General features: G+C 39.7%; 31 non-coding genes across 31 annotated transcripts; all 31 read left to right on the forward strand.

Annotated features, from left to right (window-relative positions):
* Positions 1 to 239: 239 nt before the first annotated feature.
* On the forward strand, positions 240 to 312 carry trnar-acg (transfer RNA arginine (anticodon ACG)). The gene has a single exon. It is a non-coding gene; the product is annotated as a tRNA-Arg (tRNA).
* Positions 313 to 803: 491 nt separating this feature from the next.
* On the forward strand, positions 804 to 876 carry trnar-acg (transfer RNA arginine (anticodon ACG)). The gene has a single exon. It is a non-coding gene; the product is annotated as a tRNA-Arg (tRNA).
* Positions 877 to 1,355: 479 nt separating this feature from the next.
* trnar-acg (transfer RNA arginine (anticodon ACG)) lies at positions 1,356 to 1,428 on the forward strand. The gene has a single exon. It is a non-coding gene; the product is annotated as a tRNA-Arg (tRNA).
* A 1,184-nt stretch (positions 1,429 to 2,612) lies between these two features.
* On the forward strand, positions 2,613 to 2,685 carry trnar-acg (transfer RNA arginine (anticodon ACG)). The gene has a single exon. It is a non-coding gene; the product is annotated as a tRNA-Arg (tRNA).
* A 774-nt stretch (positions 2,686 to 3,459) lies between these two features.
* Positions 3,460 to 3,531, forward strand: trnae-uuc (transfer RNA glutamic acid (anticodon UUC)). Its single transcript has one exon. It is a non-coding gene; the product is annotated as a tRNA-Glu (tRNA).
* A 311-nt stretch (positions 3,532 to 3,842) lies between these two features.
* Positions 3,843 to 3,915, forward strand: trnar-acg (transfer RNA arginine (anticodon ACG)). The gene has a single exon. It is a non-coding gene; the product is annotated as a tRNA-Arg (tRNA).
* A 489-nt stretch (positions 3,916 to 4,404) lies between these two features.
* On the forward strand, positions 4,405 to 4,477 carry trnar-acg (transfer RNA arginine (anticodon ACG)). The gene has a single exon. It is a non-coding gene; the product is annotated as a tRNA-Arg (tRNA).
* Positions 4,478 to 4,960: 483 nt separating this feature from the next.
* On the forward strand, positions 4,961 to 5,033 carry trnar-acg (transfer RNA arginine (anticodon ACG)). The gene has a single exon. It is a non-coding gene; the product is annotated as a tRNA-Arg (tRNA).
* Positions 5,034 to 5,521: 488 nt separating this feature from the next.
* Positions 5,522 to 5,594, forward strand: trnar-acg (transfer RNA arginine (anticodon ACG)). The gene has a single exon. It is a non-coding gene; the product is annotated as a tRNA-Arg (tRNA).
* Positions 5,595 to 6,082: 488 nt separating this feature from the next.
* On the forward strand, positions 6,083 to 6,155 carry trnar-acg (transfer RNA arginine (anticodon ACG)). Its single transcript has one exon. It is a non-coding gene; the product is annotated as a tRNA-Arg (tRNA).
* Positions 6,156 to 6,645: 490 nt separating this feature from the next.
* On the forward strand, positions 6,646 to 6,718 carry trnar-acg (transfer RNA arginine (anticodon ACG)). The gene has a single exon. It is a non-coding gene; the product is annotated as a tRNA-Arg (tRNA).
* A 491-nt stretch (positions 6,719 to 7,209) lies between these two features.
* Positions 7,210 to 7,282, forward strand: trnar-acg (transfer RNA arginine (anticodon ACG)). The gene has a single exon. It is a non-coding gene; the product is annotated as a tRNA-Arg (tRNA).
* A 489-nt stretch (positions 7,283 to 7,771) lies between these two features.
* trnar-acg (transfer RNA arginine (anticodon ACG)) lies at positions 7,772 to 7,844 on the forward strand. Its single transcript has one exon. It is a non-coding gene; the product is annotated as a tRNA-Arg (tRNA).
* Positions 7,845 to 8,328: 484 nt separating this feature from the next.
* Positions 8,329 to 8,401, forward strand: trnar-acg (transfer RNA arginine (anticodon ACG)). The gene has a single exon. It is a non-coding gene; the product is annotated as a tRNA-Arg (tRNA).
* Positions 8,402 to 8,892: 491 nt separating this feature from the next.
* trnar-acg (transfer RNA arginine (anticodon ACG)) lies at positions 8,893 to 8,965 on the forward strand. The gene has a single exon. It is a non-coding gene; the product is annotated as a tRNA-Arg (tRNA).
* Positions 8,966 to 9,739: 774 nt separating this feature from the next.
* trnae-uuc (transfer RNA glutamic acid (anticodon UUC)) lies at positions 9,740 to 9,811 on the forward strand. Its single transcript has one exon. It is a non-coding gene; the product is annotated as a tRNA-Glu (tRNA).
* A 311-nt stretch (positions 9,812 to 10,122) lies between these two features.
* trnar-acg (transfer RNA arginine (anticodon ACG)) lies at positions 10,123 to 10,195 on the forward strand. The gene has a single exon. It is a non-coding gene; the product is annotated as a tRNA-Arg (tRNA).
* Positions 10,196 to 10,685: 490 nt separating this feature from the next.
* Positions 10,686 to 10,758, forward strand: trnar-acg (transfer RNA arginine (anticodon ACG)). Its single transcript has one exon. It is a non-coding gene; the product is annotated as a tRNA-Arg (tRNA).
* A 775-nt stretch (positions 10,759 to 11,533) lies between these two features.
* trnae-uuc (transfer RNA glutamic acid (anticodon UUC)) lies at positions 11,534 to 11,605 on the forward strand. Its single transcript has one exon. It is a non-coding gene; the product is annotated as a tRNA-Glu (tRNA).
* Positions 11,606 to 11,916: 311 nt separating this feature from the next.
* trnar-acg (transfer RNA arginine (anticodon ACG)) lies at positions 11,917 to 11,989 on the forward strand. Its single transcript has one exon. It is a non-coding gene; the product is annotated as a tRNA-Arg (tRNA).
* A 491-nt stretch (positions 11,990 to 12,480) lies between these two features.
* trnar-acg (transfer RNA arginine (anticodon ACG)) lies at positions 12,481 to 12,553 on the forward strand. The gene has a single exon. It is a non-coding gene; the product is annotated as a tRNA-Arg (tRNA).
* A 1,184-nt stretch (positions 12,554 to 13,737) lies between these two features.
* Positions 13,738 to 13,810, forward strand: trnar-acg (transfer RNA arginine (anticodon ACG)). Its single transcript has one exon. It is a non-coding gene; the product is annotated as a tRNA-Arg (tRNA).
* Positions 13,811 to 14,585: 775 nt separating this feature from the next.
* trnae-uuc (transfer RNA glutamic acid (anticodon UUC)) lies at positions 14,586 to 14,657 on the forward strand. Its single transcript has one exon. It is a non-coding gene; the product is annotated as a tRNA-Glu (tRNA).
* Positions 14,658 to 14,968: 311 nt separating this feature from the next.
* trnar-acg (transfer RNA arginine (anticodon ACG)) lies at positions 14,969 to 15,041 on the forward strand. The gene has a single exon. It is a non-coding gene; the product is annotated as a tRNA-Arg (tRNA).
* A 491-nt stretch (positions 15,042 to 15,532) lies between these two features.
* Positions 15,533 to 15,605, forward strand: trnar-acg (transfer RNA arginine (anticodon ACG)). Its single transcript has one exon. It is a non-coding gene; the product is annotated as a tRNA-Arg (tRNA).
* Positions 15,606 to 16,226: 621 nt separating this feature from the next.
* On the forward strand, positions 16,227 to 16,299 carry trnar-acg (transfer RNA arginine (anticodon ACG)). Its single transcript has one exon. It is a non-coding gene; the product is annotated as a tRNA-Arg (tRNA).
* Positions 16,300 to 16,789: 490 nt separating this feature from the next.
* trnar-acg (transfer RNA arginine (anticodon ACG)) lies at positions 16,790 to 16,862 on the forward strand. The gene has a single exon. It is a non-coding gene; the product is annotated as a tRNA-Arg (tRNA).
* A 775-nt stretch (positions 16,863 to 17,637) lies between these two features.
* On the forward strand, positions 17,638 to 17,709 carry trnae-uuc (transfer RNA glutamic acid (anticodon UUC)). The gene has a single exon. It is a non-coding gene; the product is annotated as a tRNA-Glu (tRNA).
* An 875-nt stretch (positions 17,710 to 18,584) lies between these two features.
* Positions 18,585 to 18,657, forward strand: trnar-acg (transfer RNA arginine (anticodon ACG)). Its single transcript has one exon. It is a non-coding gene; the product is annotated as a tRNA-Arg (tRNA).
* A 1,063-nt stretch (positions 18,658 to 19,720) lies between these two features.
* trnah-aug (transfer RNA histidin (anticodon AUG)) lies at positions 19,721 to 19,793 on the forward strand. The gene has a single exon. It is a non-coding gene; the product is annotated as a tRNA-His (tRNA).
* A 1,548-nt stretch (positions 19,794 to 21,341) lies between these two features.
* Positions 21,342 to 21,413, forward strand: trnae-uuc (transfer RNA glutamic acid (anticodon UUC)). Its single transcript has one exon. It is a non-coding gene; the product is annotated as a tRNA-Glu (tRNA).
* Positions 21,414 to 24,307: the final 2,894 nt, after the last annotated feature.

Below are 24,307 nucleotides of genomic sequence, written 5' to 3' on the forward strand. Positions count from 1 at the left end.
TTAAGATATGCATCTGTAACAGAAAACCAAGGAACCTGTATATTCAAAATGTACAATGTTTTCTAAACCTTGAATAAACTTCATGTTTGCATTTCTTGCTCTGCAGTAAAAATCATGCTACAACTGGAGGATCAAATTAAGATATGCATCTGTAACAGAAAACCAAGGAACCTTGTCGGTGACAGACGCTGAGAATGTGAACACTGATCTAGGTGTGAAATGACTTTTGCTTTAATATGGGGCCAGTGGCACAATGGATAACGTGTCTGACTACGGATCAGAAGATTCTAGGTTTGACTCCTGGCTGGCTCGAAGACATATTTATTTGACCAAAATCAAGCTGGGAAAAATACTCTTTACTTTTCAGTGGGTTTTTCTGTTCTCGCTTAAACACATTTTAGACAGATTTTATATGGGACTTTTCCCCAACATCTCCGAGAAAAAAGATGGACTTTCACCCAGGTGGCCCGGGTTCGACTCCCGGTATGGGAAAGAACATCTTGTCATTTGGAATGCACTTGTGTAACAACAAATAACACATTTGAACTGTATCACAGAACATGACAATAATCCCTCAGCAACAGGATATGTGACATGTTATGTAGATTCAAAATGTACAATGTTTTCTAAACCTTGAATAAACTTCATGTTTGCATTTCTTGCTCTGCAGTAAAAATCATGCTACAACTGGAGGATCAAATTAAGATATGCATCTGTAACAGAAAACCAAGGAACCTTGTCGGTGACAGACGCTGAGAATGTGAACACTGGTCTAGGTGTGAAATGACTTTTGCTTTAATATGGGGCCAGTGGCGCAATGGATAACGTGTCTGACTACGGATCAGAAGATTCTAGGTTCAAGTCCTGGCTGGCTCGAAGACATATTTATTTGACCAAAATCAAGCTGGGAAAAATACTCTTTGTTTTTCTGTTCTCGCTTAAACACATTTTAGACAGATTTTATATGGGACTTTTCCCCAACATCTCCGAGAAAAAAGATGGACTTTCACCCAGGTGGCCCGGGTTCGACTCCCGGTATGGGAAAGAACATCTTGTCATTTGGAATGCACTTGTGTAACAACAAATAACACATTTGAACTGTATCACAGAACATGACAATAATCCCTCAGCAACAGGATATGTGACATGTTATGTAGATTCAAAATGTACAATGTTTTCTAAACCTTGAATAAACTTCATGTTTGCATTTCTTGCTCTGCAGTAAAAATCATGCTACAACTGGAGGATCAAATTAAGATATGCATCTGTAACAGAAAACCAAGGAACCTTTTCGGTGACAGACGCTGAGAATGTGAACACTGGTCTAGGTGTGAAATGACTTTTGCTTTAATATGGGGCCAGTGGCGCAATGGATAACGTGTCTGACTACGGATCAGAAGATTCTAGGTTCGAGTCCTGGCTGGCTCGAAGACATATTTATTTGACCAAAATCAAGCTGGGAAAAATACTCTTCAGTTTGTCTGGCTGTTCTCGCTTAAACACATTTTAGACAGATTTTATATGGGACTTTTCCCCAACATCTCCGAGAAAAAAGATGGACTTTCACCCAGGTGGCCCGGGTTCGACTCCCGGTATGGGAAAGAACATCTTGTCATTTGGAATGCACTTGTGTAACAACAAATAACACATTTGAACTGTATCACAGAACATGACAATAATCCCTCAGCAACAGGATATGTGACATGTTATGTAGATTCAAAATGTACAATGTTTTCTAAACCTTGAATAAACTTCATGTTTGCATTTCTTGCTCTGCAGTAAAAATCATGCTACAACTGGAGGATCAAATTAAGATATGCATCTGTAACAGAAAACCAAGGAACCTTGTATATTCAAAATGTACAATGTTTTCTAAACCTTGAATAAACTTCATGTTTGCATTTCTTGCTCTGCAGTAAAAATCATGCTACAACTGGAGGATCAAATTAAGATATGCATCTGTAACAGAAAACCAAGGAACCTTGTCGGTGACAAACGCTGAGAATGTGAACACTGATCTAGGTGTGAAATGACTTTAGCTTTAATATGGGGCTAGTGGCACAATGGATAACGTGTCTGACTACGGATCAGGAGATTCTAGGTTTGACTCCTGGCTGGCTCGAAGACATATTTATTTGACCAAAATCAAGCTGGGAAAAATACTCTTTACTTTTCAGTGGGTTTTTCTGTTCTCGCTTAAACACATTTTAGACAGATTTTATATGGGACTTTTCCCCAACATCTCCGAGAAAAAAGATGGACTTTCACCCAGGTGGCCCGGGTTCGACTCCCGGTATGGGAAAGAACATCTTGTCATTTGGAATGCACTTGTGTAACAACAAATAACACATTTGAACTGTATCACAGAACATGACAATATCCCTCAGCAACAGGATATGTGACATGTTATGTAGATTCAAAATGTACAATGTTTTCTAAACCTTGAATAAACTTCATGTTTGCATTTCTTGCTCTGCAGTAAAAATCATGCTACAACTGGAGGATCAAATTAAGATATGCATCTGTAACAGAAAACCAAGGAACCTTGTCGGTGACAGACGCTGAGAATGTGAACACTGGTCTAGGTGTGAAATGACTTTTGCTTTAATATGGGGCCAGTGGCACAATGGATAACGTGTCTGACTACGGATCAGAAGATTCTAGGTTTGACTCCTGGCTGGCTCGAAGACATATTTATTTGACCAAAATCAAGCTGGGAAAAATACTCTTTACTTTTCAGTGTGTTTTTCTGTTCTCGCTTAAACACATTTTAGACAGATTTTATATGGGACTTTTCCCCAACATCTCCGAGAAAAAAGATGGAGTTTCACCCAGGTGGCCCGGGTTCGACTCCCGGTATGGGAAAGAACATCTTGTCATTTGGCATGCACTTGTGTAACAACAAATAACACATTTGAACTGGTGGCAGTATCACACAACATGACAATATTCCCTCAGCAACAGGATATGGGACATGTTATGTAGATTCAAAATGTACAATGTTTTCTAAACCTTGAATAAACTTCATGTTTGCATTTCTTGCTCTGCAGTAAAAATCATGCTACAACTGGAGGATCAAATTAAGATATGCATCTGTAACAGAAAACCAAGGAACCTTGTCGGTGACAGACGCTGAGAATGTGAACACTGGTCTAGGTGTGAAATGACTTTTGCTTTAATATGGGGCAGTGGCGCAATGGATAACTTGTCTGACTACGGATCAGAAGATTCTAGGTTCGACTTCTGGCTGGCTCGAAGACATATCTATTTGACCAAAATCAAGCTGGGAAAAATACTCTTCAGTTTGTCTGGCTGTTCTCGCTTAAACACATTTTAGACAGATTTTATATGGGACTTTTCCCCTACATATCTGAGAAAAAAGATGGAGCTTTTAATTACAACAGGCATAATTTCAACATTTATAGATTTGTCTGTGATGTTTTTCTTATGTAAGTGTCTTCCCATATGGTCTAGCGGTTAGGATACCTGGTTTTCACCCAGGTGGCCCGGGTTCAACTCCCGGTATGGGAAAAAACATCTTTTCATTTGGCATGCACTTGTGTAACAACAAATAACACATTTGAACTGTATCACACAACATGACAATATTCCCTCAGCAACAGGATATGGGACATGTTATGTAGATTCAAAATGTACAATGTTTTCTAAACCTTGAATAAACTTCATGTTTGCATTTCTTGCTCTGCAGTAAAAATCATGCTACAACTGGAGGATCAAATTAAGATATGCATCTGTAACAGAAAACCAAGGAACCTTGTCGGTGACAGACGCTGAGAATGTGAACACTGGTCTAGGTGTGAAATGACTTTTGCTTTAATATGGGGCCAGTGGCACAATGGATAACGTGTCTGACTACGGATCAGAAGATTCTAGGTTTGAGTCCTGGCTGGCTCGAAGACATATTTATTTGACCAAAATCAAGCTGGGAAAAATACTCTTTACTTTTCAGTGTGTTTTCTGTTCTCGCTTAAACACATTTTAGACAGATTTTATATGGGACTTTTCCCCAACATCTCCGAGAAAAAAGATGGACTTTCACCCAGGTGGCCCGGGTTCGACTCCGGTATGGGAAAGAACATCTTGTCATTTGGCATGCACTTGTGTAACAACAAATAACACATTTGAACTGTATCACAGAACATGACAATAATCCCTCAGCAACAGGATATGTGACATGTTATGTAGATTCAAAATGTACAATGTTTTCTAAACCTTGAATAAACTTCATGTTTGCATTTCTTGCTCTGCAGTAAAAATCATGCTACAACTGGAGGATCAAATTAAGATATGCATCTGTAACAGAAAACCAAGGAACCTTGTCGGTGACAGACGCTGAGAATGTGAACACTGGTCTAGGTGTGAAATGACTTTTGCTTTAATATGGGGCCAGTGGCGCAATGGATAACGTGTCTGACTACGGATCAGAAGATTCTAGGTTCGAGTCCTGGCTGGCTCGAAGACATATTTATTTGACCAAAATCAAGCTGGGAAAAATACTCTTCAGTTTGTCTGGCTGTTCTCGCTTAAACACATTTTAGACAGATTTTATATGGGACTTTTCCCCAACATCTCCGAGAAAAAAGATGGACTTTCACCCAGGTGGCCCGGGTTCGACTCCGGTATGGGAAAGAACATCTTGTCATTTGGCATGCACTTGTGTAACAACAAATAACACATTTGAACTGTATCACAGAACATGACAATAATCCCTCAGCAACAGGATATGTGACATGTTATGTAGATTCAAAATGTACAATGTTTTCTAAACCTTGAATAAACTTCATGTTTGCATTTCTTGCTCTGCAGTAAAAATCATGCTACAACTGGAGGATCAAATTACGATATGCATCTGTAACAGAAAACCAAGGAACCTTGTCGGTGACAGACGCTGAGAATGTGAACACTGGTCTAGGTGTGAAATGACTTTTGCTTTAATATGGGGCCAGTGGCGCAATGGATAACGTGTCTGACTACGGATCAGAAGATTCTAGGTTTGAGTCCTGGCTGGCTCGAAGACATATTTATTTGACCAAAATCAAGCTGGGAAAAATACTCTTTACTTTCAGTGTGTTTTCTGTTCTCGCTTAAACACATTTTAGACAGATTTTATATGGGACTTTTCCCCAACATCTCCGAGAAAAAAGATGGAGTTTCACCCAGGTGGCCCGGGTTCGACTCCGGTATGGGAAAGAACATCTTGTCATTTGGCATGCACTTGTGTAACAACAAATAACACATTTGAACTGTATCACAGAACATGACAATAATCCCTCAGCAACAGGATATGTGACATGTTATGTAGATTCAAAATGTACAATGTTTTCTAAACCTTGAATAAACTTCATGTTTGCATTTCTTGCTCTGCAGTAAAAATCATGCTACAACTGGAGGATCAAATTAAGATATGCATCTGTAACAGAAAACCAAGGAACCTTGTCGGTGACAGACGCTGAGAATGTGAACACTGGTCTAGGTGTGAAATGACTTTTGCTTTAATATGGGGCCAGTGGCGCAATGGATAACGTGTCTGACTACGGATCAGAAGATTCTAGGTTCGAGTCCTGGCTGGCTCGAAGACATATTTATTTGACCAAAATCAAGCTGGGAAAAATACTCTTACTTTCAGTGTGTTTTCTGTTCTCGCTTAAACACATTTTAGACAGATTTTATATGGGACTTTTCCCCAACATCTCCGAGAAAAAAGATGGACTTTCACCCAGGTGACCTGGGTTCAACTCCCGGTATGGGAAAGAACATCTTGTCATTTGGCATGCACTTGTGTAACAACAAATAACACATTTGAACTGTATCACAGAACATGACAATAATCCCTCAGCAACAGGATATGTGACATGTTATGTAGATTCAAAATGTACAATGTTTTCTAAACCTTGAATAAACTTCATGTTTGCATTTCTTGCTCTGCAGTAAAAATCATGCTACAACTGGAGGATCAAATTAAGATATGCATCTGTAACAGAAAACCAAGGAACCTTGTCGGTGACAGACGCTGAGAATGTGAACACTGGTCTAGGTGTGAAATGACTTTTGCTTTAATATGGGGCCAGTGGCGCAATGGATAACGTGTCTGACTACGGATCAGAAGATTCTAGGTTTGAGTCCTGGCTGGCTCGAAGACATATTTATTTGACCAAAATCAAGCTGGGAAAAATACTCTTTACTTTTCAGTGTGTTTTTCTGTTCTCGCTTAAACACATTTTAGACAGATTTTATATGGGACTTTTCCCCAACATCTCCGAGAAAAAAGATGGACTTTCACCCAGGTGGCCCGGGTTCGACTCCGGTATGGGAAAGAACATCTTGTCATTTGGCATGCACTTGTGTAACAACAAATAACACATTTGAACTGTATCACAGAACATGACAATAATCCCTCAGCAACAGGATATGTGACATGTTATGTAGATTCAAAATGTACAATGTTTTCTAAACCTTGAATAAACTTCATGTTTGCATTTCTTGCTCTGCAGTAAAAATCATGCTACAACTGGAGGATCAAATTAAGATATGCATCTGTAACAGAAAACCAAGGAACCTTGTCGGTGACAGACGCTGAGAATGTGAACACTGGTCTAGGTGTGAAATGACTTTTGCTTTAATATGGGGCCAGTGGCGCAATGGATAACGTGTCTGACTACGGATCAGAAGATTCTAGGTTCGACTCCTGGCTGGCTCGAAGACATATTTATTTGACCAAAATCAAGCTGGGAAAAATACTCTTTACTTTTCAGTGTGTTTTTCTGTTCTCGCTTAAACACATTTTAGACAGATTTTATATGGGACTTTTCCCCAACATCTCCGAGAAAAAAGATGGACTTTCACCCAGGTGGCCCGGGTTCGACTCCCGGTATGGGAAAGAACATCTTGTCATTTGGAATGCACTTGTGTAACAACAAATAACACATTTGAACTGTATCACAGAACATGACAATAATCCCTCAGCAACAGGATATGTGACATGTTATGTAGATTCAAAATGTACAATGTTTTCTAAACCTTGAATAAACTTCATGTTTGCATTTCTTGCTCTGCAGTAAAAATCATGCTACAACTGGAGGATCAAATTAAGATATGCATCTGTAACAGAAAACCAAGGAACCTTGTCGGTGACAGACGCTGAGAATGTGAACACTGGTCTAGGTGTGAAATGACTTTTGCTTTAATATGGGGCCAGTGGCGCAATGGATAACGTGTCTGACTACGGATCAGAAGATTCTAGGTTGGAGTCCTGGCTGGCTCGAAGACATATTTATTTGACCAAAATCAAGCTGGGAAAAATACTCTTACTTTCAGTGTGTTTTTCTGTTCTCGCTTAAACACATTTTAGACAGATTTTATATGGGACTTTTCCCCAACATCTCCGAGAAAAAAGATGGACTTTCACCCAGGTGGCCCGGGTTCGACTCCCGGTATGGGAAAGAACATCTTGTCATTTGGAATGCACTTGTGTAACAACAAATAACACATTTGAACTGTATCACAGAACATGACAATAATCCCTCAGCAACAGGATATGTGACATGTTATGTAGATTCAAAATGTACAATGTTTTCTAAACCTTGAATAAACTTCATGTTTGCATTTCTTGCTCTGCAGTAAAAATCATGCTACAACTGGAGGATCAAATTAAGATATGCATCTGTAACAGAAAACCAAGGAACCTTGTCGGTGACAGACGCTGAGAATGTGAACACTGGTCTAGGTGTGAAATGACTTTTGCTTTAATATGGGGCCAGTGGCGCAATGGATAACGTGTCTGACTACGGATCAGAAGATTCTAGGTTGGAGTCCTGGCTGGCTCGAAGACATATTTATTTGACCAAAATCAAGCTGGGAAAAATACTCTTCAGTTTGTCTGGCTGTTCTCGCTTAAACACATTTTAGACAGATTTTATATGGGACTTTTCCCCAACATCTCCGAGAAAAAAGATGGACTTTCACCCAGGTGGCCCGGGTTCGACTCCCGGTATGGGAAAGAACATCTTGTCATTTGGAATGCACTTGTGTAACAACAAATAACACATTTGAACTGTATCACAGAACATGACAATAATCCCTCAGCAACAGGATATGTGACATGTTATGTAGATTCAAAATGTACAATGTTTTCTAAACCTTGAATAAACTTCATGTTTGCATTTCTTGCTCTGCAGTAAAAATCATGCTACAACTGGAGGATCAAATTAAGATATGCATCTGTAACAGAAAACCAAGGAACCTTGTCGGTGACAGACGCTGAGAATGTGAACACTGGTCTAGGTGTGAAATGACTTTTGCTTTAATATGGGGCCAGTGGCGCAATGGATAACGTGTCTGACTACGGATCAGAAGATTCTAGGTTCGAGTCCTGGCTGGCTCGAAGACATATTTATTTGACCAAAATCAAGCTGGGAAAAATACTCTTTACTTTTCAGTGTGTTTTTCTGTTCTCGCTTAAACACATTTTAGACAGATTTTATATGGGACTTTTCCCCAACATCTCCGAGAAAAAAGATGGACTTTCACCCAGGTGGCCCGGGTTCGACTCCCGGTATGGGAAAGAACATCTTGTCATTTGGCATGCACTTGTGTAACAACAAATAACACATTTGAACTGTATCACAGAACATGACAATATTCCCTCAGCAACAGGATATGTGACATGTTATGTAGATTCAAAATGTACAATGTTTTCTAAACCTTGAATAAACTTCATGTTTGCATTTCTTGCTCTGCAGTAAAAATCATGCTACAACTGGAGGATCAAATTACGATATGCATCTGTAACAGAAAACCAAGGAACCTTGTCGGTGACAGACGCTGAGAATGTGAACACTGGTCTAGGTGTGAAATGACTTTTGCTTTAATATGGGGCCAGTGGCACAATGGATAACGTGTCTGACTACGGATCAGAAGATTCTAGGTTTGACTCCTGGCTGGCTCGAAGACATATTTATTTGACCAAAATCAAGCTGGGAAAAATACTCTTTACTTTTCAGTGTGTTTTTCTGTTCTCGCTTAAACACATTTTAGACAGATTTTATATGGGACTTTTCCCCAACATCTCCGAGAAAAAAGATGGAGTTTCACCCAGGTGGCCCGGGTTCGACTCCCGGTATGGGAAAGAACATCTTGTCATTTGGCATGCACTTGTGTAACAACAAATAACACATTTGAACTGGTGGCAGTATCACACAACATGACAATATTCCCTCAGCAACAGGATATGGGACATGTTATGTAGATTCAAAATGTACAATGTTTTCTAAACCTTGAATAAACTTCATGTTTGCATTTCTTGCTCTGCAGTAAAAATCATGCTACAACTGGAGGATCAAATTAAGATATGCATCTGTAACAGAAAACCAAGGAACCTTGTCGGTGACAGACGCTGAGAATGTGAACACTGGTCTAGGTGTGAAATGACTTTTGCTTTAATATGGGGCAGTGGCGCAATGGATAACTTGTCTGACTACGGATCAGAAGATTCTAGGTTTGACTTCTGGCTGGCTCGAAGACATATCTATTTGACCAAAATCAAGCTGGGAAAAATACTCTTCAGTTTGTCTGGCTGTTCTCGCTTAAACACATTTTAGACAGATTTTATATGGGACTTTTCCCCTACGTCTCTGAGAAAAAAGATGGAGTTTTTAATTACAACAGGCATAATTTCAACATTTATAGATTTGTCTGTGATGTTTTTCTTATGTAAGTGTCTTCCCATATGGTCTAGCGGTTAGGATACCTGGTTTTCACCCAGGTGGCACGGGTTCAACTCCCGGTATGGGAAAAAACATCTTTTCATTTGGCATGCACTTGTGTAACAACAAATAACACATTTGAACTGTATCACACAACATGACAATATTCCCTCAGCAACAGGATATGGGACATGTTATGTAGATTCAAAATGTACAATGTTTTCTAAACCTTGAATAAACTTCATGTTTGCATTTCTTGCTCTGCAGTAAAAATCATGCTACAACTGGAGGATCAAATTAAGATATGCATCTGTAACAGAAAACCAAGGAACCTTGTCGGTGACAGACGCTGAGAATGTGAACACTGGTCTAGGTGTGAAATGACTTTTGCTTTAATATGGGGCCAGTGGCGCAATGGATAACGTGTCTGACTACGGATCAGAAGATTCTAGGTTCGAGTCCTGGCTGGCTCGAAGACATATTTATTTGACCAAAATCAAGCTGGGAAAAATACTCTTTACTTTTCAGTGGGTTTTTCTGTTCTCGCTTAAACACATTTTAGACAGATTTTATATGGGACTTTTCCCCAACATCTCCGAGAAAAAAGATGGAGTTTCACCCAGGTGGCCCGGGTTCGACTCCGGTATGGGAAAGAACATCTTGTCATTTGGCATGCACTTGTGTATCAACAAATAACACATTTGAACTGTATCACACAACATGACAATATTCCCTCAGCAACAGGATATGTGATATGTTTTGTAGATTCAAAATGTACAATGTTTTCTAAACCTTGAATAAACTTCATGTTTGCATTTCTTGCTCTGCAGTAAAAATCATGCTACAACTGGTGGATCAAATTACGATATGCATCTGTAACAGAAAACCAAGGAACCTTGTCGGTGACAGACGCTGAGAATGTGAACACTGGTCTAGGTGTGAAATGACTTTTGCTTTAATATGGGGCCAGTGGCACAATGGATAATGTGTCTGACTACGGATCAGAAGATTCTAGGTTTGACTCCTGGCTGGCTCGAAGACATATTTATTTGACCAAAATCAAGCTGGGAAAAATACTCTTTACTTTTCAGTGTGTTTTTCTGTTCTCGCTTAAACACATTTTAGACAGATTTTGTATGGGACTTTTCCCCAACATCTCCGAGAAAAAAGATGGAGTTTCACCCAGGTGGCCCGGGTTCGACTCCCGGTATGGGAAAGAACATCTTGTCATTTGGCATGCACTTGTGTAACAACAAATAACACATTTGAACTGGTGGCAGTATCACACAACATGACAATATTCCCTCAGCAACAGGATATGGGACATGTTATGTAGATTCAAAATGTACAATGTTTTCTAAACCTTGAATAAACTTCATGTTTACATTTCTTGCTCTGCAGTAAAAATCATGCTACAACTGGAGGATCAAATTAAGATATGCATCTGTAACAGAATACCAAGGAACCTTGTCGGTGACAGACGCTGAGAATGTGAACACTGGTCTAGGTGTGAAATGACTTTTGCTTTAATATGGGGCCAGTGGCGCAATGGATAACGTGTATAACTACGGATCAGAAGATTCTAGGTTTGACTTCTGGCTGGCTCGAAGACATATCTATTTGACCAAAATCAAGCTGGGAAAAATACTCTTCAGTTTGTCTGGCTGTTCTCGCTTAAACACATTTTAGACAGATTTTATATGGGACTTTTCCCCTACATATCTGAGAAAAAAGATGGAGCTTTTAATTACAACAGGCATAATTTCAACATTTATAGATTTGTCTGTGATGTTTTTCTTAAGTAAGTGTCTTCCCATATGGTCTAGCGGTTAGGATACCTGGTTTTCACCCAGGTGGCCCGGGTTCAACTCCCGGTATGGGAAAAAACATCTTTTCATTTGGCATGCACTTGTGTAACAACAAATAACACATTTGAACTGTATCACACAACATGACAATATTCCCTCAGCAACAGGATATGGGACATGTTATGTAGATTCAAAATGTACAATGTTTTCTAAACCTTGAATAAACTTCATGTTTGCATTTCTTGCTCTGCAGTAAAAATCATGCTACAACTGGAGGATCAAATTAAGATATGCATCTGTAACAGAACACCAAGGAACCTTGTCGGTGACAGACGCTGAGAATGTGAACACTGGTCTAGGTGTGAAATGACTTTTGCTTTAATATGGGGCCAGTGGCGCAATGGATAACGTGTCTGACTACGGATCAGAAGATTCTAGGTTCGAGTCCTGGCTGGCTCGAAGACATATTTATTTGACCAAAATCAAGCTGGGAAAAATACTCTTTACTTTTCAGTGTGTTTTTCTGTTCTCGCTTAAACACATTTTAGACAGATTTTATATGGGACTTTTCCCCAACATCTCCGAGAAAAAAGATGGACTTTCACCCAGGTGGCCCGGGTTCGACTCCCGGTATGGGAAAGAACATCTTGTCATTTGGAATGCACTTGTGTAACAACAAATAACACATTTGAACTGTATCACAGAACATGACAATAATCCCTCAGCAACAGGATATGTGACATGTTATGTAGATTCAAAATGTACAATGTTTTCTAAACCTTGAATAAACTTCATGTTTGCATTTCTTGCTCTGCAGTAAAAATCATGCTACAACTGGAGGATCAAATTAAGATATGCATCTGTAACAGAAAACCAAGGAACCTTTTCGGTGACAGACGCTGAGAATGTGAACACTGGTCTAGGTGTGAAATGACTTTTGCTTTAATATGGGGCCAGTGGCGCAATGGATAACGTGTCTGACTACGGATCAGAAGATTCTAGGTTCGAGTCCTGGCTGGCTCGAAGACATATTTATTTGACCAAAATCAAGCTGGGAAAAATACTCTTCAGTTTGTCTGGCTGTTCTCGCTTAAACACATTTTAGACAGATTTTATATGGGACTTTTCCCCAACATCTCCGAGAAAAAAGATGGACTTTCACCCAGGTGGCCCGGGTTCGACTCCCGGTATGGGAAAGAACATCTTGTCATTTGGAATGCACTTGTGTAACAACAAATAACACATTTGAACTGTATCACAGAACATGACAATAATCCCTCAGCAACAGGATATGTGACATGTTATGTAGATTCAAAATGTACAATGTTTTCTAAACCTTGAATAAACTTCATGTTTGCATTTCTTGCTCTGCAGTAAAAATCATGCTACAACTGGAGGATCAAATTAAGATATGCATCTGTAACAGAAAACCAAGGAACCTTGTATATTCAAAATGTACAATGTTTTCTAAACCTTGAATAAACTTCATGTTTGCATTTCTTGCTCTGCAGTAAAAATCATGCTACAACTGGAGGATCAAATTAAGATATGCATCTGTAACAGAAAACCAAGGAACCTTGTCGGTGACAAACGCTGAGAATGTGAACACTGATCTAGGTGTGAAATGACTTTAGCTTTAATATGGGGCCAGTGGCACAATGGATAACGTGTCTGACTACGGATCAGAAGATTCTAGGTTTGACTCCTGGCTGGCTTGAAGACATATTTATTTGACCAAAATCAAGCTGGGAAAAATACTCTTTACTTTTCAGTGTGTTCTTCTGTTCTCGCTTAAACACATTTTAGACAGATTTTATATGGGACTTTTTCCCAACATCTCCGAGAAAAAAGATGGAGTTTCACCCAGGTGGCCCGGGTTCGACTCCGGTATGGGAAAGAACATCTTGTCATTTGGCATGCACTTGTGTAACAACAAATAACACATTTGAACTGTATCACACAACATGACAATATTCCCTCAGCAACAGGATATGTGATATGTTTTGTAGATTCAAAATGTACAATGTTTTCTAAACCTTGAATAAACTTCATGTTTGCATTTCTTGCTCTGCAGTAAAAATCATGCTACAACTGGTGGATCAAATTACGATATGCATCTGTAACAGAAAACCAAGGAACCTTGTCGGTGACAGACGCTGAGAATGTGAACACTGGTCTAGGTGTGAAATGACTTTTGCTTTAATATGGGGCCAGTGGCACAATGGATAACGTGTCTGACTACGGATCAGAAGATTCTAGGTTTGACTCCTGGCTGGCTCGAAGACATATTTATTTGACCAAAATCAAGCTGGGAAAAATACTCTTTACTTTTCAGTGTGTTTTTCTGTTCTCGCTTAAACACATTTTAGACAGATTTTATATGGGACTTTTCCCCAACATCTCCGAGAAAAAAGATGGAGTTTCACCCAGGTGGCCCGGGTTCGACTCCCGGTATGGGAAAGAACATCTTGTCATTTGGCATGCACTTGTGTAACAACAAATAACACATTTGAACTGGTGGCAGTATCACACAACATGACAATATTCCCTCAGCAACAGGATATGGGACATGTTATGTAGATTCAAAATGTACAATGTTTTCTAAACCTTGAATAAACTTCATGTTTACATTTCTTGCTCTGCAGTAAAAATCATGCTACAACTGGAGGATCAAATTAAGATATGCATCTGTAACAGAATACCAAGGAACCTTGTCGGTGACAGACGCTGAGAATGTGAACACTGGTCTAGGTGTGAAATGACTTTTGCTTTAATATGGGGCCAGTGGCGCAATGGATAACGTGTATAACTACGGATCAGAAGATTCTAGGTTTGACTTCTGGCTGGCTCGAAGACATATCTATTTGACCAAAATCAAGCTGGGAAAAATACTCTTCAGTTTGTCTGGCTGTTCTCGCTTAAACACATTTTAGACAGATTTTATATGGGACTTTTCCCCTACATATCTGAGAAAAAAGATGGAGCTTTTAATTACAACAGGCATAATTTCAACATTTATAGATTTGTCTGTGATGTTTTTCTTATGTAAGTGTCTTCCCATATGGTCTAGCGGTTAGGATACCTGGTTTTCACCCAGGTGGCACGGGTTCAACTCCCGGTATGGGAAAAAACATCTTTTCATTTGGCATGCACTTGTGTAACAACAAATAACACATTTGAACTGTATCACACAACATGACAATATTCCCTCAGCAACAGGATATGGGACATGTTATGTAGATTCAAAATGTACAATGTTTTCTAAACCTTGAATAAACTTCATGTTTGCATTTCTTGCTCTGCAGTAAAAATCATGCTACAACTGGAGGATCAAATTAAGATATGCATCTGTAACAGAAAACCAAGGAACCTTGTCGGTGACAGACGCTGAGAATGTGAACACTGGTCTAGGTGTGAAATGACTTTTGCTTTAATATGGGGCCAGTGGCGCAATGGATAACGTGTCTGACTACGGATCAGAAGATTCTAGGTTCGAGTCCTGGCTGGCTCGAAGACATATTTATTTGACCAAAATCAAGCTGGGAAAAATACTCTTTACTTTTCAGTGTGTTTTTCTGTTCTCGCTTAAACACATTTTAGACAGATTTTATATGGGACTTTTCCCCAACATCTCCGAGAAAAAAGATGGACTTTCACCCAGGTGGCCCGGGTTCGACTCCCGGTATGGGAAAGAACATCTTGTCATTTGGAATGCACTTGTGTAACAACAAATAACACATTTGAACTGTATCACAGAACATGACAATAATCCCTCAGCAACAGGATATGTGACATGTTATGTAGATTCAAAATGTACAATGTTTTCTAAACCTTGAATAAACTTCATGTTTGCATTTCTTGCTCTGCAGTAAAAATCATGTTACAACTGGAGGATCAAATTAAGATATGCATCTGTAACAGAAAACCAAGGAACCTTTTCGGTGACAGACGCTGAGAATGTGAACACTGGTCTAGGTGTGAAATGACTTTTGCTTTAATATGGGGCCAGTGGCGCAATGGATAACGTGTCTGACTACGGATCAGAAGATTCTAGGTTCGAGTCCTGGCTGGCTCGAAGACATATTTATTTGACCAAAATCAAGCTGGGAAAAATACTCTTCAGTTTGTCTGGCTGTTCTCGCTTAAACACATTTTAGACAGATTTTATATGGGACTTTTCCCCAACATCTCCGAGAAAAAAGATGGACTTTCACCCAGGTGGCCCGGGTTCGACTCCCGGTATGGGAAAGAACATCTTGTCATTTGGAATGCACTTGTGTAACAACAAATAACACATTTGAACTGTATCACAGAACATGACAATAATCCCTCAGCAACAGGATATGTGACATGTTATGTAGATTCAAAATGTACAATGTTTTCTAAACCTTGAATAAACTTCATGTTTGCATTTCTTGCTCTGCAGTAAAAATCATGCTACAACTGGAGGATCAAATTAAGATATGCATCTGTAACAGAAAACCAAGGAACCTTGTATATTCAAAATGTACAATGTTTTCTAAACCTTGAATAAACTTCATGTTTGCATTTCTTGCTCTGCAGTAAAAATCATGCTACAACTGGAGGATCAAATTAAGATATGCATCTGTAACAGAAAACCAAGGAACCTTGTCGGTGACAAACGCTGAGAATGTGAACACTGATCTAGGTGTGAAATGACTTTAGCTTTAATATGGGGCCAGTGGCACAATGGATAACGTGTCTGACTACGGATCAGAAGATTCTAGGTTTGACTCCTGGCTGGCTCGAAGACATATTTATTTGACCAAAATCAAGCTGGGAAAAATACTCTTTACTTTTCAGTGTGTTCTTCTGTTCTCGCTTAAACACATTTTAGACAGATTTTATATGGGACTTTTTCCCAACATCTCCGAGAAAAAAGATGGAGTTTCACCCAGGTGGCCCGGGTTCGACTCCGGTATGGGAAAGAACATCTTGTCATTTGGCATGCACTTGTGTAACAACAAATAACACATTTGAACTGTATCACACAACATGACAATATTCCCTCAGCAACAGGATATGTGATATGTTTTGTAGATTCAAAATGTACAATGTTTTCTAAACCTTGAATAAACTTCATGTTTGCATTTCTTGCTCTGCAGTAAAAATCATGCTACAACTGGTGGATCAAATTACGATATGCATCTGTAACAGAAAACCAAGGAACCTTGTCGGTGACAGACGCTGAGAATGTGAACACTGGTCTAGGTGTGAAATGACTTTTGCTTTAATATGGGGCCAGTGGCACAATGGATAACGTGTCTGACTACGGATCAGAAGATTCTAGGTTTGACTCCTGGCTGGCTCGAAGACATATTTATTTGACCAAAATCAAGCTGGGAAAAATACTCTTTACTTTTCAGTGTGTTTTTCTGTTCTCGCTTAAACACATTTTAGACAGATTTTGTATGGGACTTTTCCCCAACATCTCCGAGAAAAAAGATGGAGTTTCACCCAGGTGGCCCGGGTTCGACTCCCGGTATGGGAAAGAACATCTTGTCATTTGGCATGCACTTGTGTAACAACAAATAACACATTTGAACTGGTGGCAGTATCACACAACATGACAATATTCCCTCAGCAACAGGATATGGGACATGTTATGTAGATTCAAAATGTACAATGTTTTCTAAACCTTGAATAAACTTCATGTTTACATTTCTTGCTCTGCAGTAAAAATCATGCTACAACTGGAGGATCAAATTAAGATATGCATCTGTAACAGAATACCAAGGAACCTTGTCGGTGACAGACGCTGAGAATGTGAACACTGGTCTAGGTGTGAAATGACTTTTGCTTTAATATGGGGCCAGTGGCGCAATGGATAACGTGTATAACTACGGATCAGAAGATTCTAGGTTTGACTTCTGGCTGGCTCGAAGACATATCTATTTGACCAAAATCAAGCTGGGAAAAATACTCTTCAGTTTGTCTGGCTGTTCTCGCTTAAACACATTTTAGACAGATTTTATATGGGACTTTTCCCCTACATATCTGAGAAAAAAGATGGAGCTTTTAATTACAACAGGCATAATTTCAACATTTATAGATTTGTCTGTGATGTTTTTCTTATGTAAGTGTCTTCCCATATGGTCTAGCGGTTAGGATACCTGGTTTTCACCCAGGTGGCACGGGTTCAACTCCCGGTATGGGAAAAAACATCTTTTCATTTGGCATGCACTTGTGTAACAACAAATAACACATTTGAACTGTATCACACAACATGACAATATTCCCTCATCAACAGGATATGGGACATGTTATGTAGATTCAAAATGTACAATGTTTTCTAAACCTTGAATAAACTTCATGTTTGCATTTCTTGCTCTGCAGTAAAAATCATGCTACAACTGGAGGATCAAATTAAGATATGCATCTGTAACAGAAAACCAAGGAACCTTGTCGGTGACAGACGCTGAGAATGTGAACACTAGTCTAGGTGTGAAATGACTTTTGCTTTAATATGGGGCCAGTGGCACAATGGATAACGTGTCTGACTACGGCTCAGAAGATTCTAGGTTTGACTCCTGGCTGGCTCGAAGACATATTTATTTGACCAAAATCAAGCTGGGAAAAATACTCTTTACTTTTCAGTGTGTTTTTCTGTTCTCGCTTAAACACATTTTAGACAGATTTTATATGGGACTTTTCCCCAACATCTCCGAGAAAAAAGATGGACTTTCACCCAGGTGGCCTGGGTTCGACTCCCGGTATGGGAAAGAACATCTTGTCATTTGGAATGCACTTGTGTAACAACAAATAACACATTTGAACTGTATCACAGAACATGACAATAATCCCTCAGCAACAGGATATGTGACATGTTATGTAGATTCAAAATGTACAATGTTTTCTAAACCTTGAATAAACTTCATGTTTGCATTTCTTGCTCTGCAGTAAAAATCATGCTACAACTGGAGGATCAAATTAAGATATGCATCTGTAACAGAAAACCAAGGAACCTTGTCGGTGACAGACGCTGAGAATGTGAACACTGGTCTAGGTGTGAAATGACTTTTGCTTTAATATGGGGCCAGTGGCGCAATGGATAATGTGTCTGACTACGGATCAGAAGATTCTAGGTTCGAGTCCTGGCTGGCTCGAAGACATATTTATTTTGACCAAAATCAAGCTGGGAAAAATATTCTTTACTTTTCAGTGTGTTTTTCTGTTCTCGCTTAAACACATTTTAGACAGATTTTATATGGGACTTTTCCCCAACATCTCCGAGAAAAAAGATGGACTTTCACCCAGGTGGCCCGGGTTCGACTCCCGGTATGGGAAAGAACATCTTGTCATTTGGAATGCACTTGTGTAACAACAAATAACACATTTGAACTGTATCACACAACATGACAATATTCCCTCAGCAACAGGATATGTGATATGTTTTGTAGATTCAAAATGTACAATGTTTTCTAAACCTTGAATAAACTTCATGTTTGCATTTCTTGCTCTGCAGTAAAAATCATGCTACAACTGGTGGATCAAATTACGATATGCATCTGTAACAGAAAACCAAGGAACCTTGTCGGTGACAGACGCTGAGAATGTGAACACTGGTCTAGGTGTGAAATGACTTTTGCTTTAATATGGGGCCAGTGGCACAATGGATAACTTGTCTGACTACGGATCAGAAGATTCTAGGTTTGACTCCTGGCTGGCTCGAAGACATATTTATTTGACCAAAATCAAGCTGGGAAAAATACTCTTTACTTTTCAGTGTGTTTTTCTGTTCTCGCTTAAACACATTTTAGACAGATTTTATATGGGACTTTTCCCCAACATCTCCGAGAAAAAATATGGACTTTCACCCAGGTGGCCCGGGTTCGACTCCCGGTATGGGAAAGAACATCTTGTCATTTGGAATGCACTTGTGTAACAACAAATAACACATTTGAACTGGTGGCAGTATCACACAACATGACAATATTCCCTCAGCAACAGGATATCGGACATGTTATGTAGATTCAAAATGTACAATGTTTACTAAACCTTGAATAAACTTCATGTTTGCATTTCTTGCTCTGCAGTAAAAATCATGCTACAACTGGAGGATCAAGTTAAGATATGCATCTGTAACAGAAAACCAAGGAACCTTGTCGGTGACAGACGCTGAGAATGTGAACACTGGTCTAGGTGTGAAATGACTTTTGCTTTAATATGGGGCCAGTGGCGCAATGGATAACGTGTCTGACTATGGATCAGAAGATTCTAGGTTCGACTCCTGGCTGGCTCGAAGACATATTTATTTGACCAAAATCAAGCTGGGAAAAATACTCTTCAGTTTGTCTGGCTGTTCTCGCTTAAACACATTTTAGACAGATTTTATATGGGACTTATCCCCTACATCTCTGAGAAAAAAGATGGAGCTTTTAATTACAACAGGCATAATTTCAACATTTATAGACTTGTCTTTGATGATTTTTTTATTATTAAATCCCTTCAAATATGGTCTACCGGTTACGATTCCTGGTTTTCACCCAGGTGGCCTGTTTTCGACTCCCGGTATGGGAAAGAACATCTTGTCATTTGGCATGCACATGTGTAACAACAGATACCACATTTTAACTGGCAGCAGTATCACACAACACAACCATATTCTCTCAGCAACAGGAAATGTGTCATGTTATGTAGATTCAACATTCACAAGGCTTTTTAAATGTTGAATACACTTCATGATTGCATTTCTTGCTCTGCAGTAAAATTCATGCAACAAAAGGAGGATCAAATTAAGATATGCATCTGTATCAGAAAACCAAGGAACCTTGTTTCTGACTGACGCTGAGAATGTGAACACTGGTCTAGGTGTGACCTGACTTTGGCTTTGATATGGGGCCTTGGCCCAATGGATAATGTGTCTGACTATGGATCAGAAGATTCTAGGTTTGGCTCCTGGCTGGTTCGAAGACATATTTAGTTGACCAAAATCAAGCTGGGAAAAATACTCTTTACTTTTCAGTGTGTTTTTCTGTTCTCGCTTAAACACATTTTAGACAGATTTTATACGGGACTTTTCCCCAACATCTCTGAGAAAAAAGATGGAGCTTTTAATTACAACAGGCATAATTTCAACATTTATAGATTTGTCATTGATGATTTTTTTATTATTAAATCCCTTCAAATATGGTCTAGCGGTTACGATTCCTGGTTTTCACCCAGGTGGCCTGTTTTCGACTCCCGGTATGGGAAAGAACATCTTGTCATTTGGCATGCACATGTGTAACAACAGATACCACATTTTAACTGGCAGCAGTATCACACAACATGACAATATTCCCTCAGCAACAGGATATGTGACATGTTATGTAGATTCAAAATTTACAATGTTTTCTAAACCTTGAATAAACTTTATGTTTGCATTTCTTGCTCTGCAGTAAAAATCATGCTACAACTGGAGGATCAAATTAAGATATGCATCTGTAACAGAAAACCAAGGAACCTTGTCGGTGACAGACGCTGAGAATGTGAACACTGGTCTAGGTGTGAAATGACTTTTGCTTTAATATGGGGCCAGTGGCGCAATGGACAACGTGTCTGACTACAGATCAGAAGATTCTAGGTTCGACTCCTGCCTGGCTTGAAGACATATTTATTTGACCAAAATCAAGCTGGGAAGAAATCTCTTCAGTTTGCCTGGCTGTTCTCGCTTAAACACATTTTAGACAGATTTTATACGGGACTTTTACCCAACATCTCAGAGAAAAAAGATGGAGTTTTTAATTACAACAGGCATAATTTCAACATTTATAGATTTATCTGTGATGTTTTTCATAAGTAAGTGTCTTCCCATATGGTCTAGCGGTTAGGATACCTGGTTTTCACCCAGGTGGCCCGGGTTCAACTCCTGGTATGGGAAAGAACATCTTGTCATTTGGCATGCACTTGTGTAACAACAAATAACACATTTAAACTGTATCACACAACATGACAATATTCCCTCAGCAACAGGATATGTGACATGTTATGTAGATTCAAAATGTACAATGTTTTCTAAACCTTGAATAAACTTCATGTTCGCATTTCTTGCTCTGCAGTAAAAATGGAGGATCAAATTAAGATATGCATCTGTAACAGAAAACCAAGGAACCTTGTCGGTGACAGACGCTGAGAATGTGAACACTGGTCTAGGTGTGAAATGACTTTTGCTTTAATATGAGGCCAGTGGCGCAATGGATAACGTGTCTGACTACGGATCAGAAGATTCTAGGTTCGACTCCTGGCAGGCTCGAAGACATATTTATTTGACCAAAATCAAGCTGGGAAAAATACTCTTCAGTTTGTCTGGCTGTTCTCGCTTAAACACATTTTAGACAGATTTTATATGGGACTTTTCCCCTACATCTCTGAGAATTTGGCATGCGCTTGTGTAACAACAAATAACACATTTGAACTGGTGGCAGTATCACACAACATGACAAGCTTGACATTTTGTTGGTAGGAGGAAGAACGTACAACTAGATAAAGGATTTCCTGTTTGGAATATTTATCCAGGTGAGGGTGGGGAAGTCTCTGTCAGGCAGCTACCTGGTGGATAAAGGTACACCGCAGGGGAGCGTGATTAGTCCTCTGTTGTTCTCAATCATGATCAATGATGTTTACTCTCAGGTATGGACGGATATTGGGAGGTCGTTATTTGCAGATGATGGGGCCTTATGGAAGAGGGGAAGAAAAGTGCCATACATAGTCAGGAAGGTACAGGAAGCAATTTGAGGTAGAGCGCTAGGCAAACCTTTCTGGGATAGGCGTCCCGCTAGCGGGACACATGTTGACAACTTCCGGTGAAATTGGAGGGCGCGTAATTCAAATAAATAATCATTAAAATTATGGATATTAAACATTTTGGCACATACAAATCAAATTTGATTTGATTTGTATGCACCAAAATTAAAATTATGGACAAAATAAAATTATGGATATCCCACAAAGTCAGTTTAGTTGACGCCATCGATTTGAGTAATCCAATCGTTCAATACGCAGACAAAGGAATCAAAAAAGCTACCACTAAACTTTGTTAAAACAAGTCAAACTACATTTCTATTTAATCCTCAGGTACACTAGAATGTAATTAAACTATAATATTTCATACGGAACGAAGTATGTTCAATAGAAAAATAAAATTATCAGGCGTGCGTCCTCTTCATCTCACGCGCACAGACTGATTTCCAGCTATGACTCCCGGTGCCAAAACTCAAAACTCTTCCTCGTTTGGGAAGAAACAAGCATGAAACCTTGAACAAAGACTGTTGACATCTAGTGGAAGCCATAGGAATTGCAATCTGGGAGCCGGATTTAACATTGACCCTATACGTTCTAAGGGAAGAGCATGGGATCTCAAAAAAAAAAAAAAAAATTACTGTTGGTTTTTCTTTGGATTTTCTCCTAGCATATCAGTTGTGTTATAGTCTCATGTATTTCTACAAACTTCATAGTGTTTTCTGTCCAATGCTACCAATTATATGCATATCCTGGCTTCTGGGCCTGAGTAACAGGCAGTTTACTTTGGGCACGTGTCACGGCCCCTCCTCTGCAGTGCAGGGGCGGTTCCTCCTGCAGGCAGAGGAGGGTCGTTAGTGATTGGAGCTGGCGTGATTGGAGCCACCTGGGTTTAGGGTATTTAAACCTGCTGCTTCACTAACCACTCTCTCTCCCTGCTCCTCCAGGTATGATCCTGTTTTGTTTGTTCCTTTGTAGGTTTATTTAGTTTCCACTCAGTCATGTTCCCACACACATATTCACGCATCCATGCACCTTACATACACCCTACATTATGACATTTCCACACCTCATTCCTTTTTCTTTGTTTAAAGTTAATAGTTTTTGTTTACAATAAAGAACCTTTTGATTGGCCTATACCTGTTTTTGACTGACACGGGTCAGTCAGACAGGAAGTGGAGTAAATAGGGTCCTAGCCTGAAGAAGTGCGGGGATTCAGGTTCTCTGTAGAGAACTCAGACAGTGTTCTTTCTTTACCAGGAGGAAGATGAGGGATGCTTGAGGTTATATGGGAGAAACTTGGAGAGGGTGGGGGGCTTCAGGTTCCTTGGGATATACTTTGACACTAAACTGACCTGGGCAGAACACATTGAGAGAGTGGTGGTAATGTGTAAGAAGGTGGTAAATGTGATGCGCTCTCTGCCGGTGAAGGAGTGGGGGTGCTGGGCGTTCCTCATTGATGACCATGTATGTTGCATTGTTCTGATCTGTAATAGACTATGGCAGTATAGGGTGTGGTTCGGCAGATCAGACCTCATTAGAAAGGCTAGGATGTCATACAGGGGCAAGAACTCAGAATATGTAGTGGGGTGTTTCGGGCCTCCCCAGTGGCTGCACTACAAGTGGAGATGGGTGATATGCCATTGCAGATTTTGAGACAGCAGCTGGGAAATAATTATTGGGTCAACCTACAGGGACATAGGGTGTCTCACCCTGCGAAAGGGATTTTACAGGCATGCTGAGAACATGAGGAAAGATAGAATACAAGCTTTGGGTGGGTGGGTAATACCCAGGTGAAGGAGATGGCATTGTATAGAAGGAAGTTTAGTCCAATGGTAGCTATTCGTGTAAATGCACCACGGCTACTCCCGCCTCCAGTAGTTGATCTAGAAGTGTTGGAGAGACTAGCTGGCCATACTGTTGGCCTTGCAGTGGATGGAGTAAGTCGTTAGTAGTAGCTATTTGCTCTGATTCATGTGCAGTGTTGATGAGTCTCCAGTCCTTTAGCTCATGTAGCAGACAAGACCTGCTTAATGA

The sequence above is a fragment of the Salmo trutta genome, chromosome 14, assembly GCF_901001165.1.
Source record: "Salmo trutta chromosome 14, fSalTru1.1, whole genome shotgun sequence".
In the NCBI taxonomy this organism is placed as follows: Eukaryota; Metazoa; Chordata; class Actinopteri; order Salmoniformes; family Salmonidae; genus Salmo; species Salmo trutta.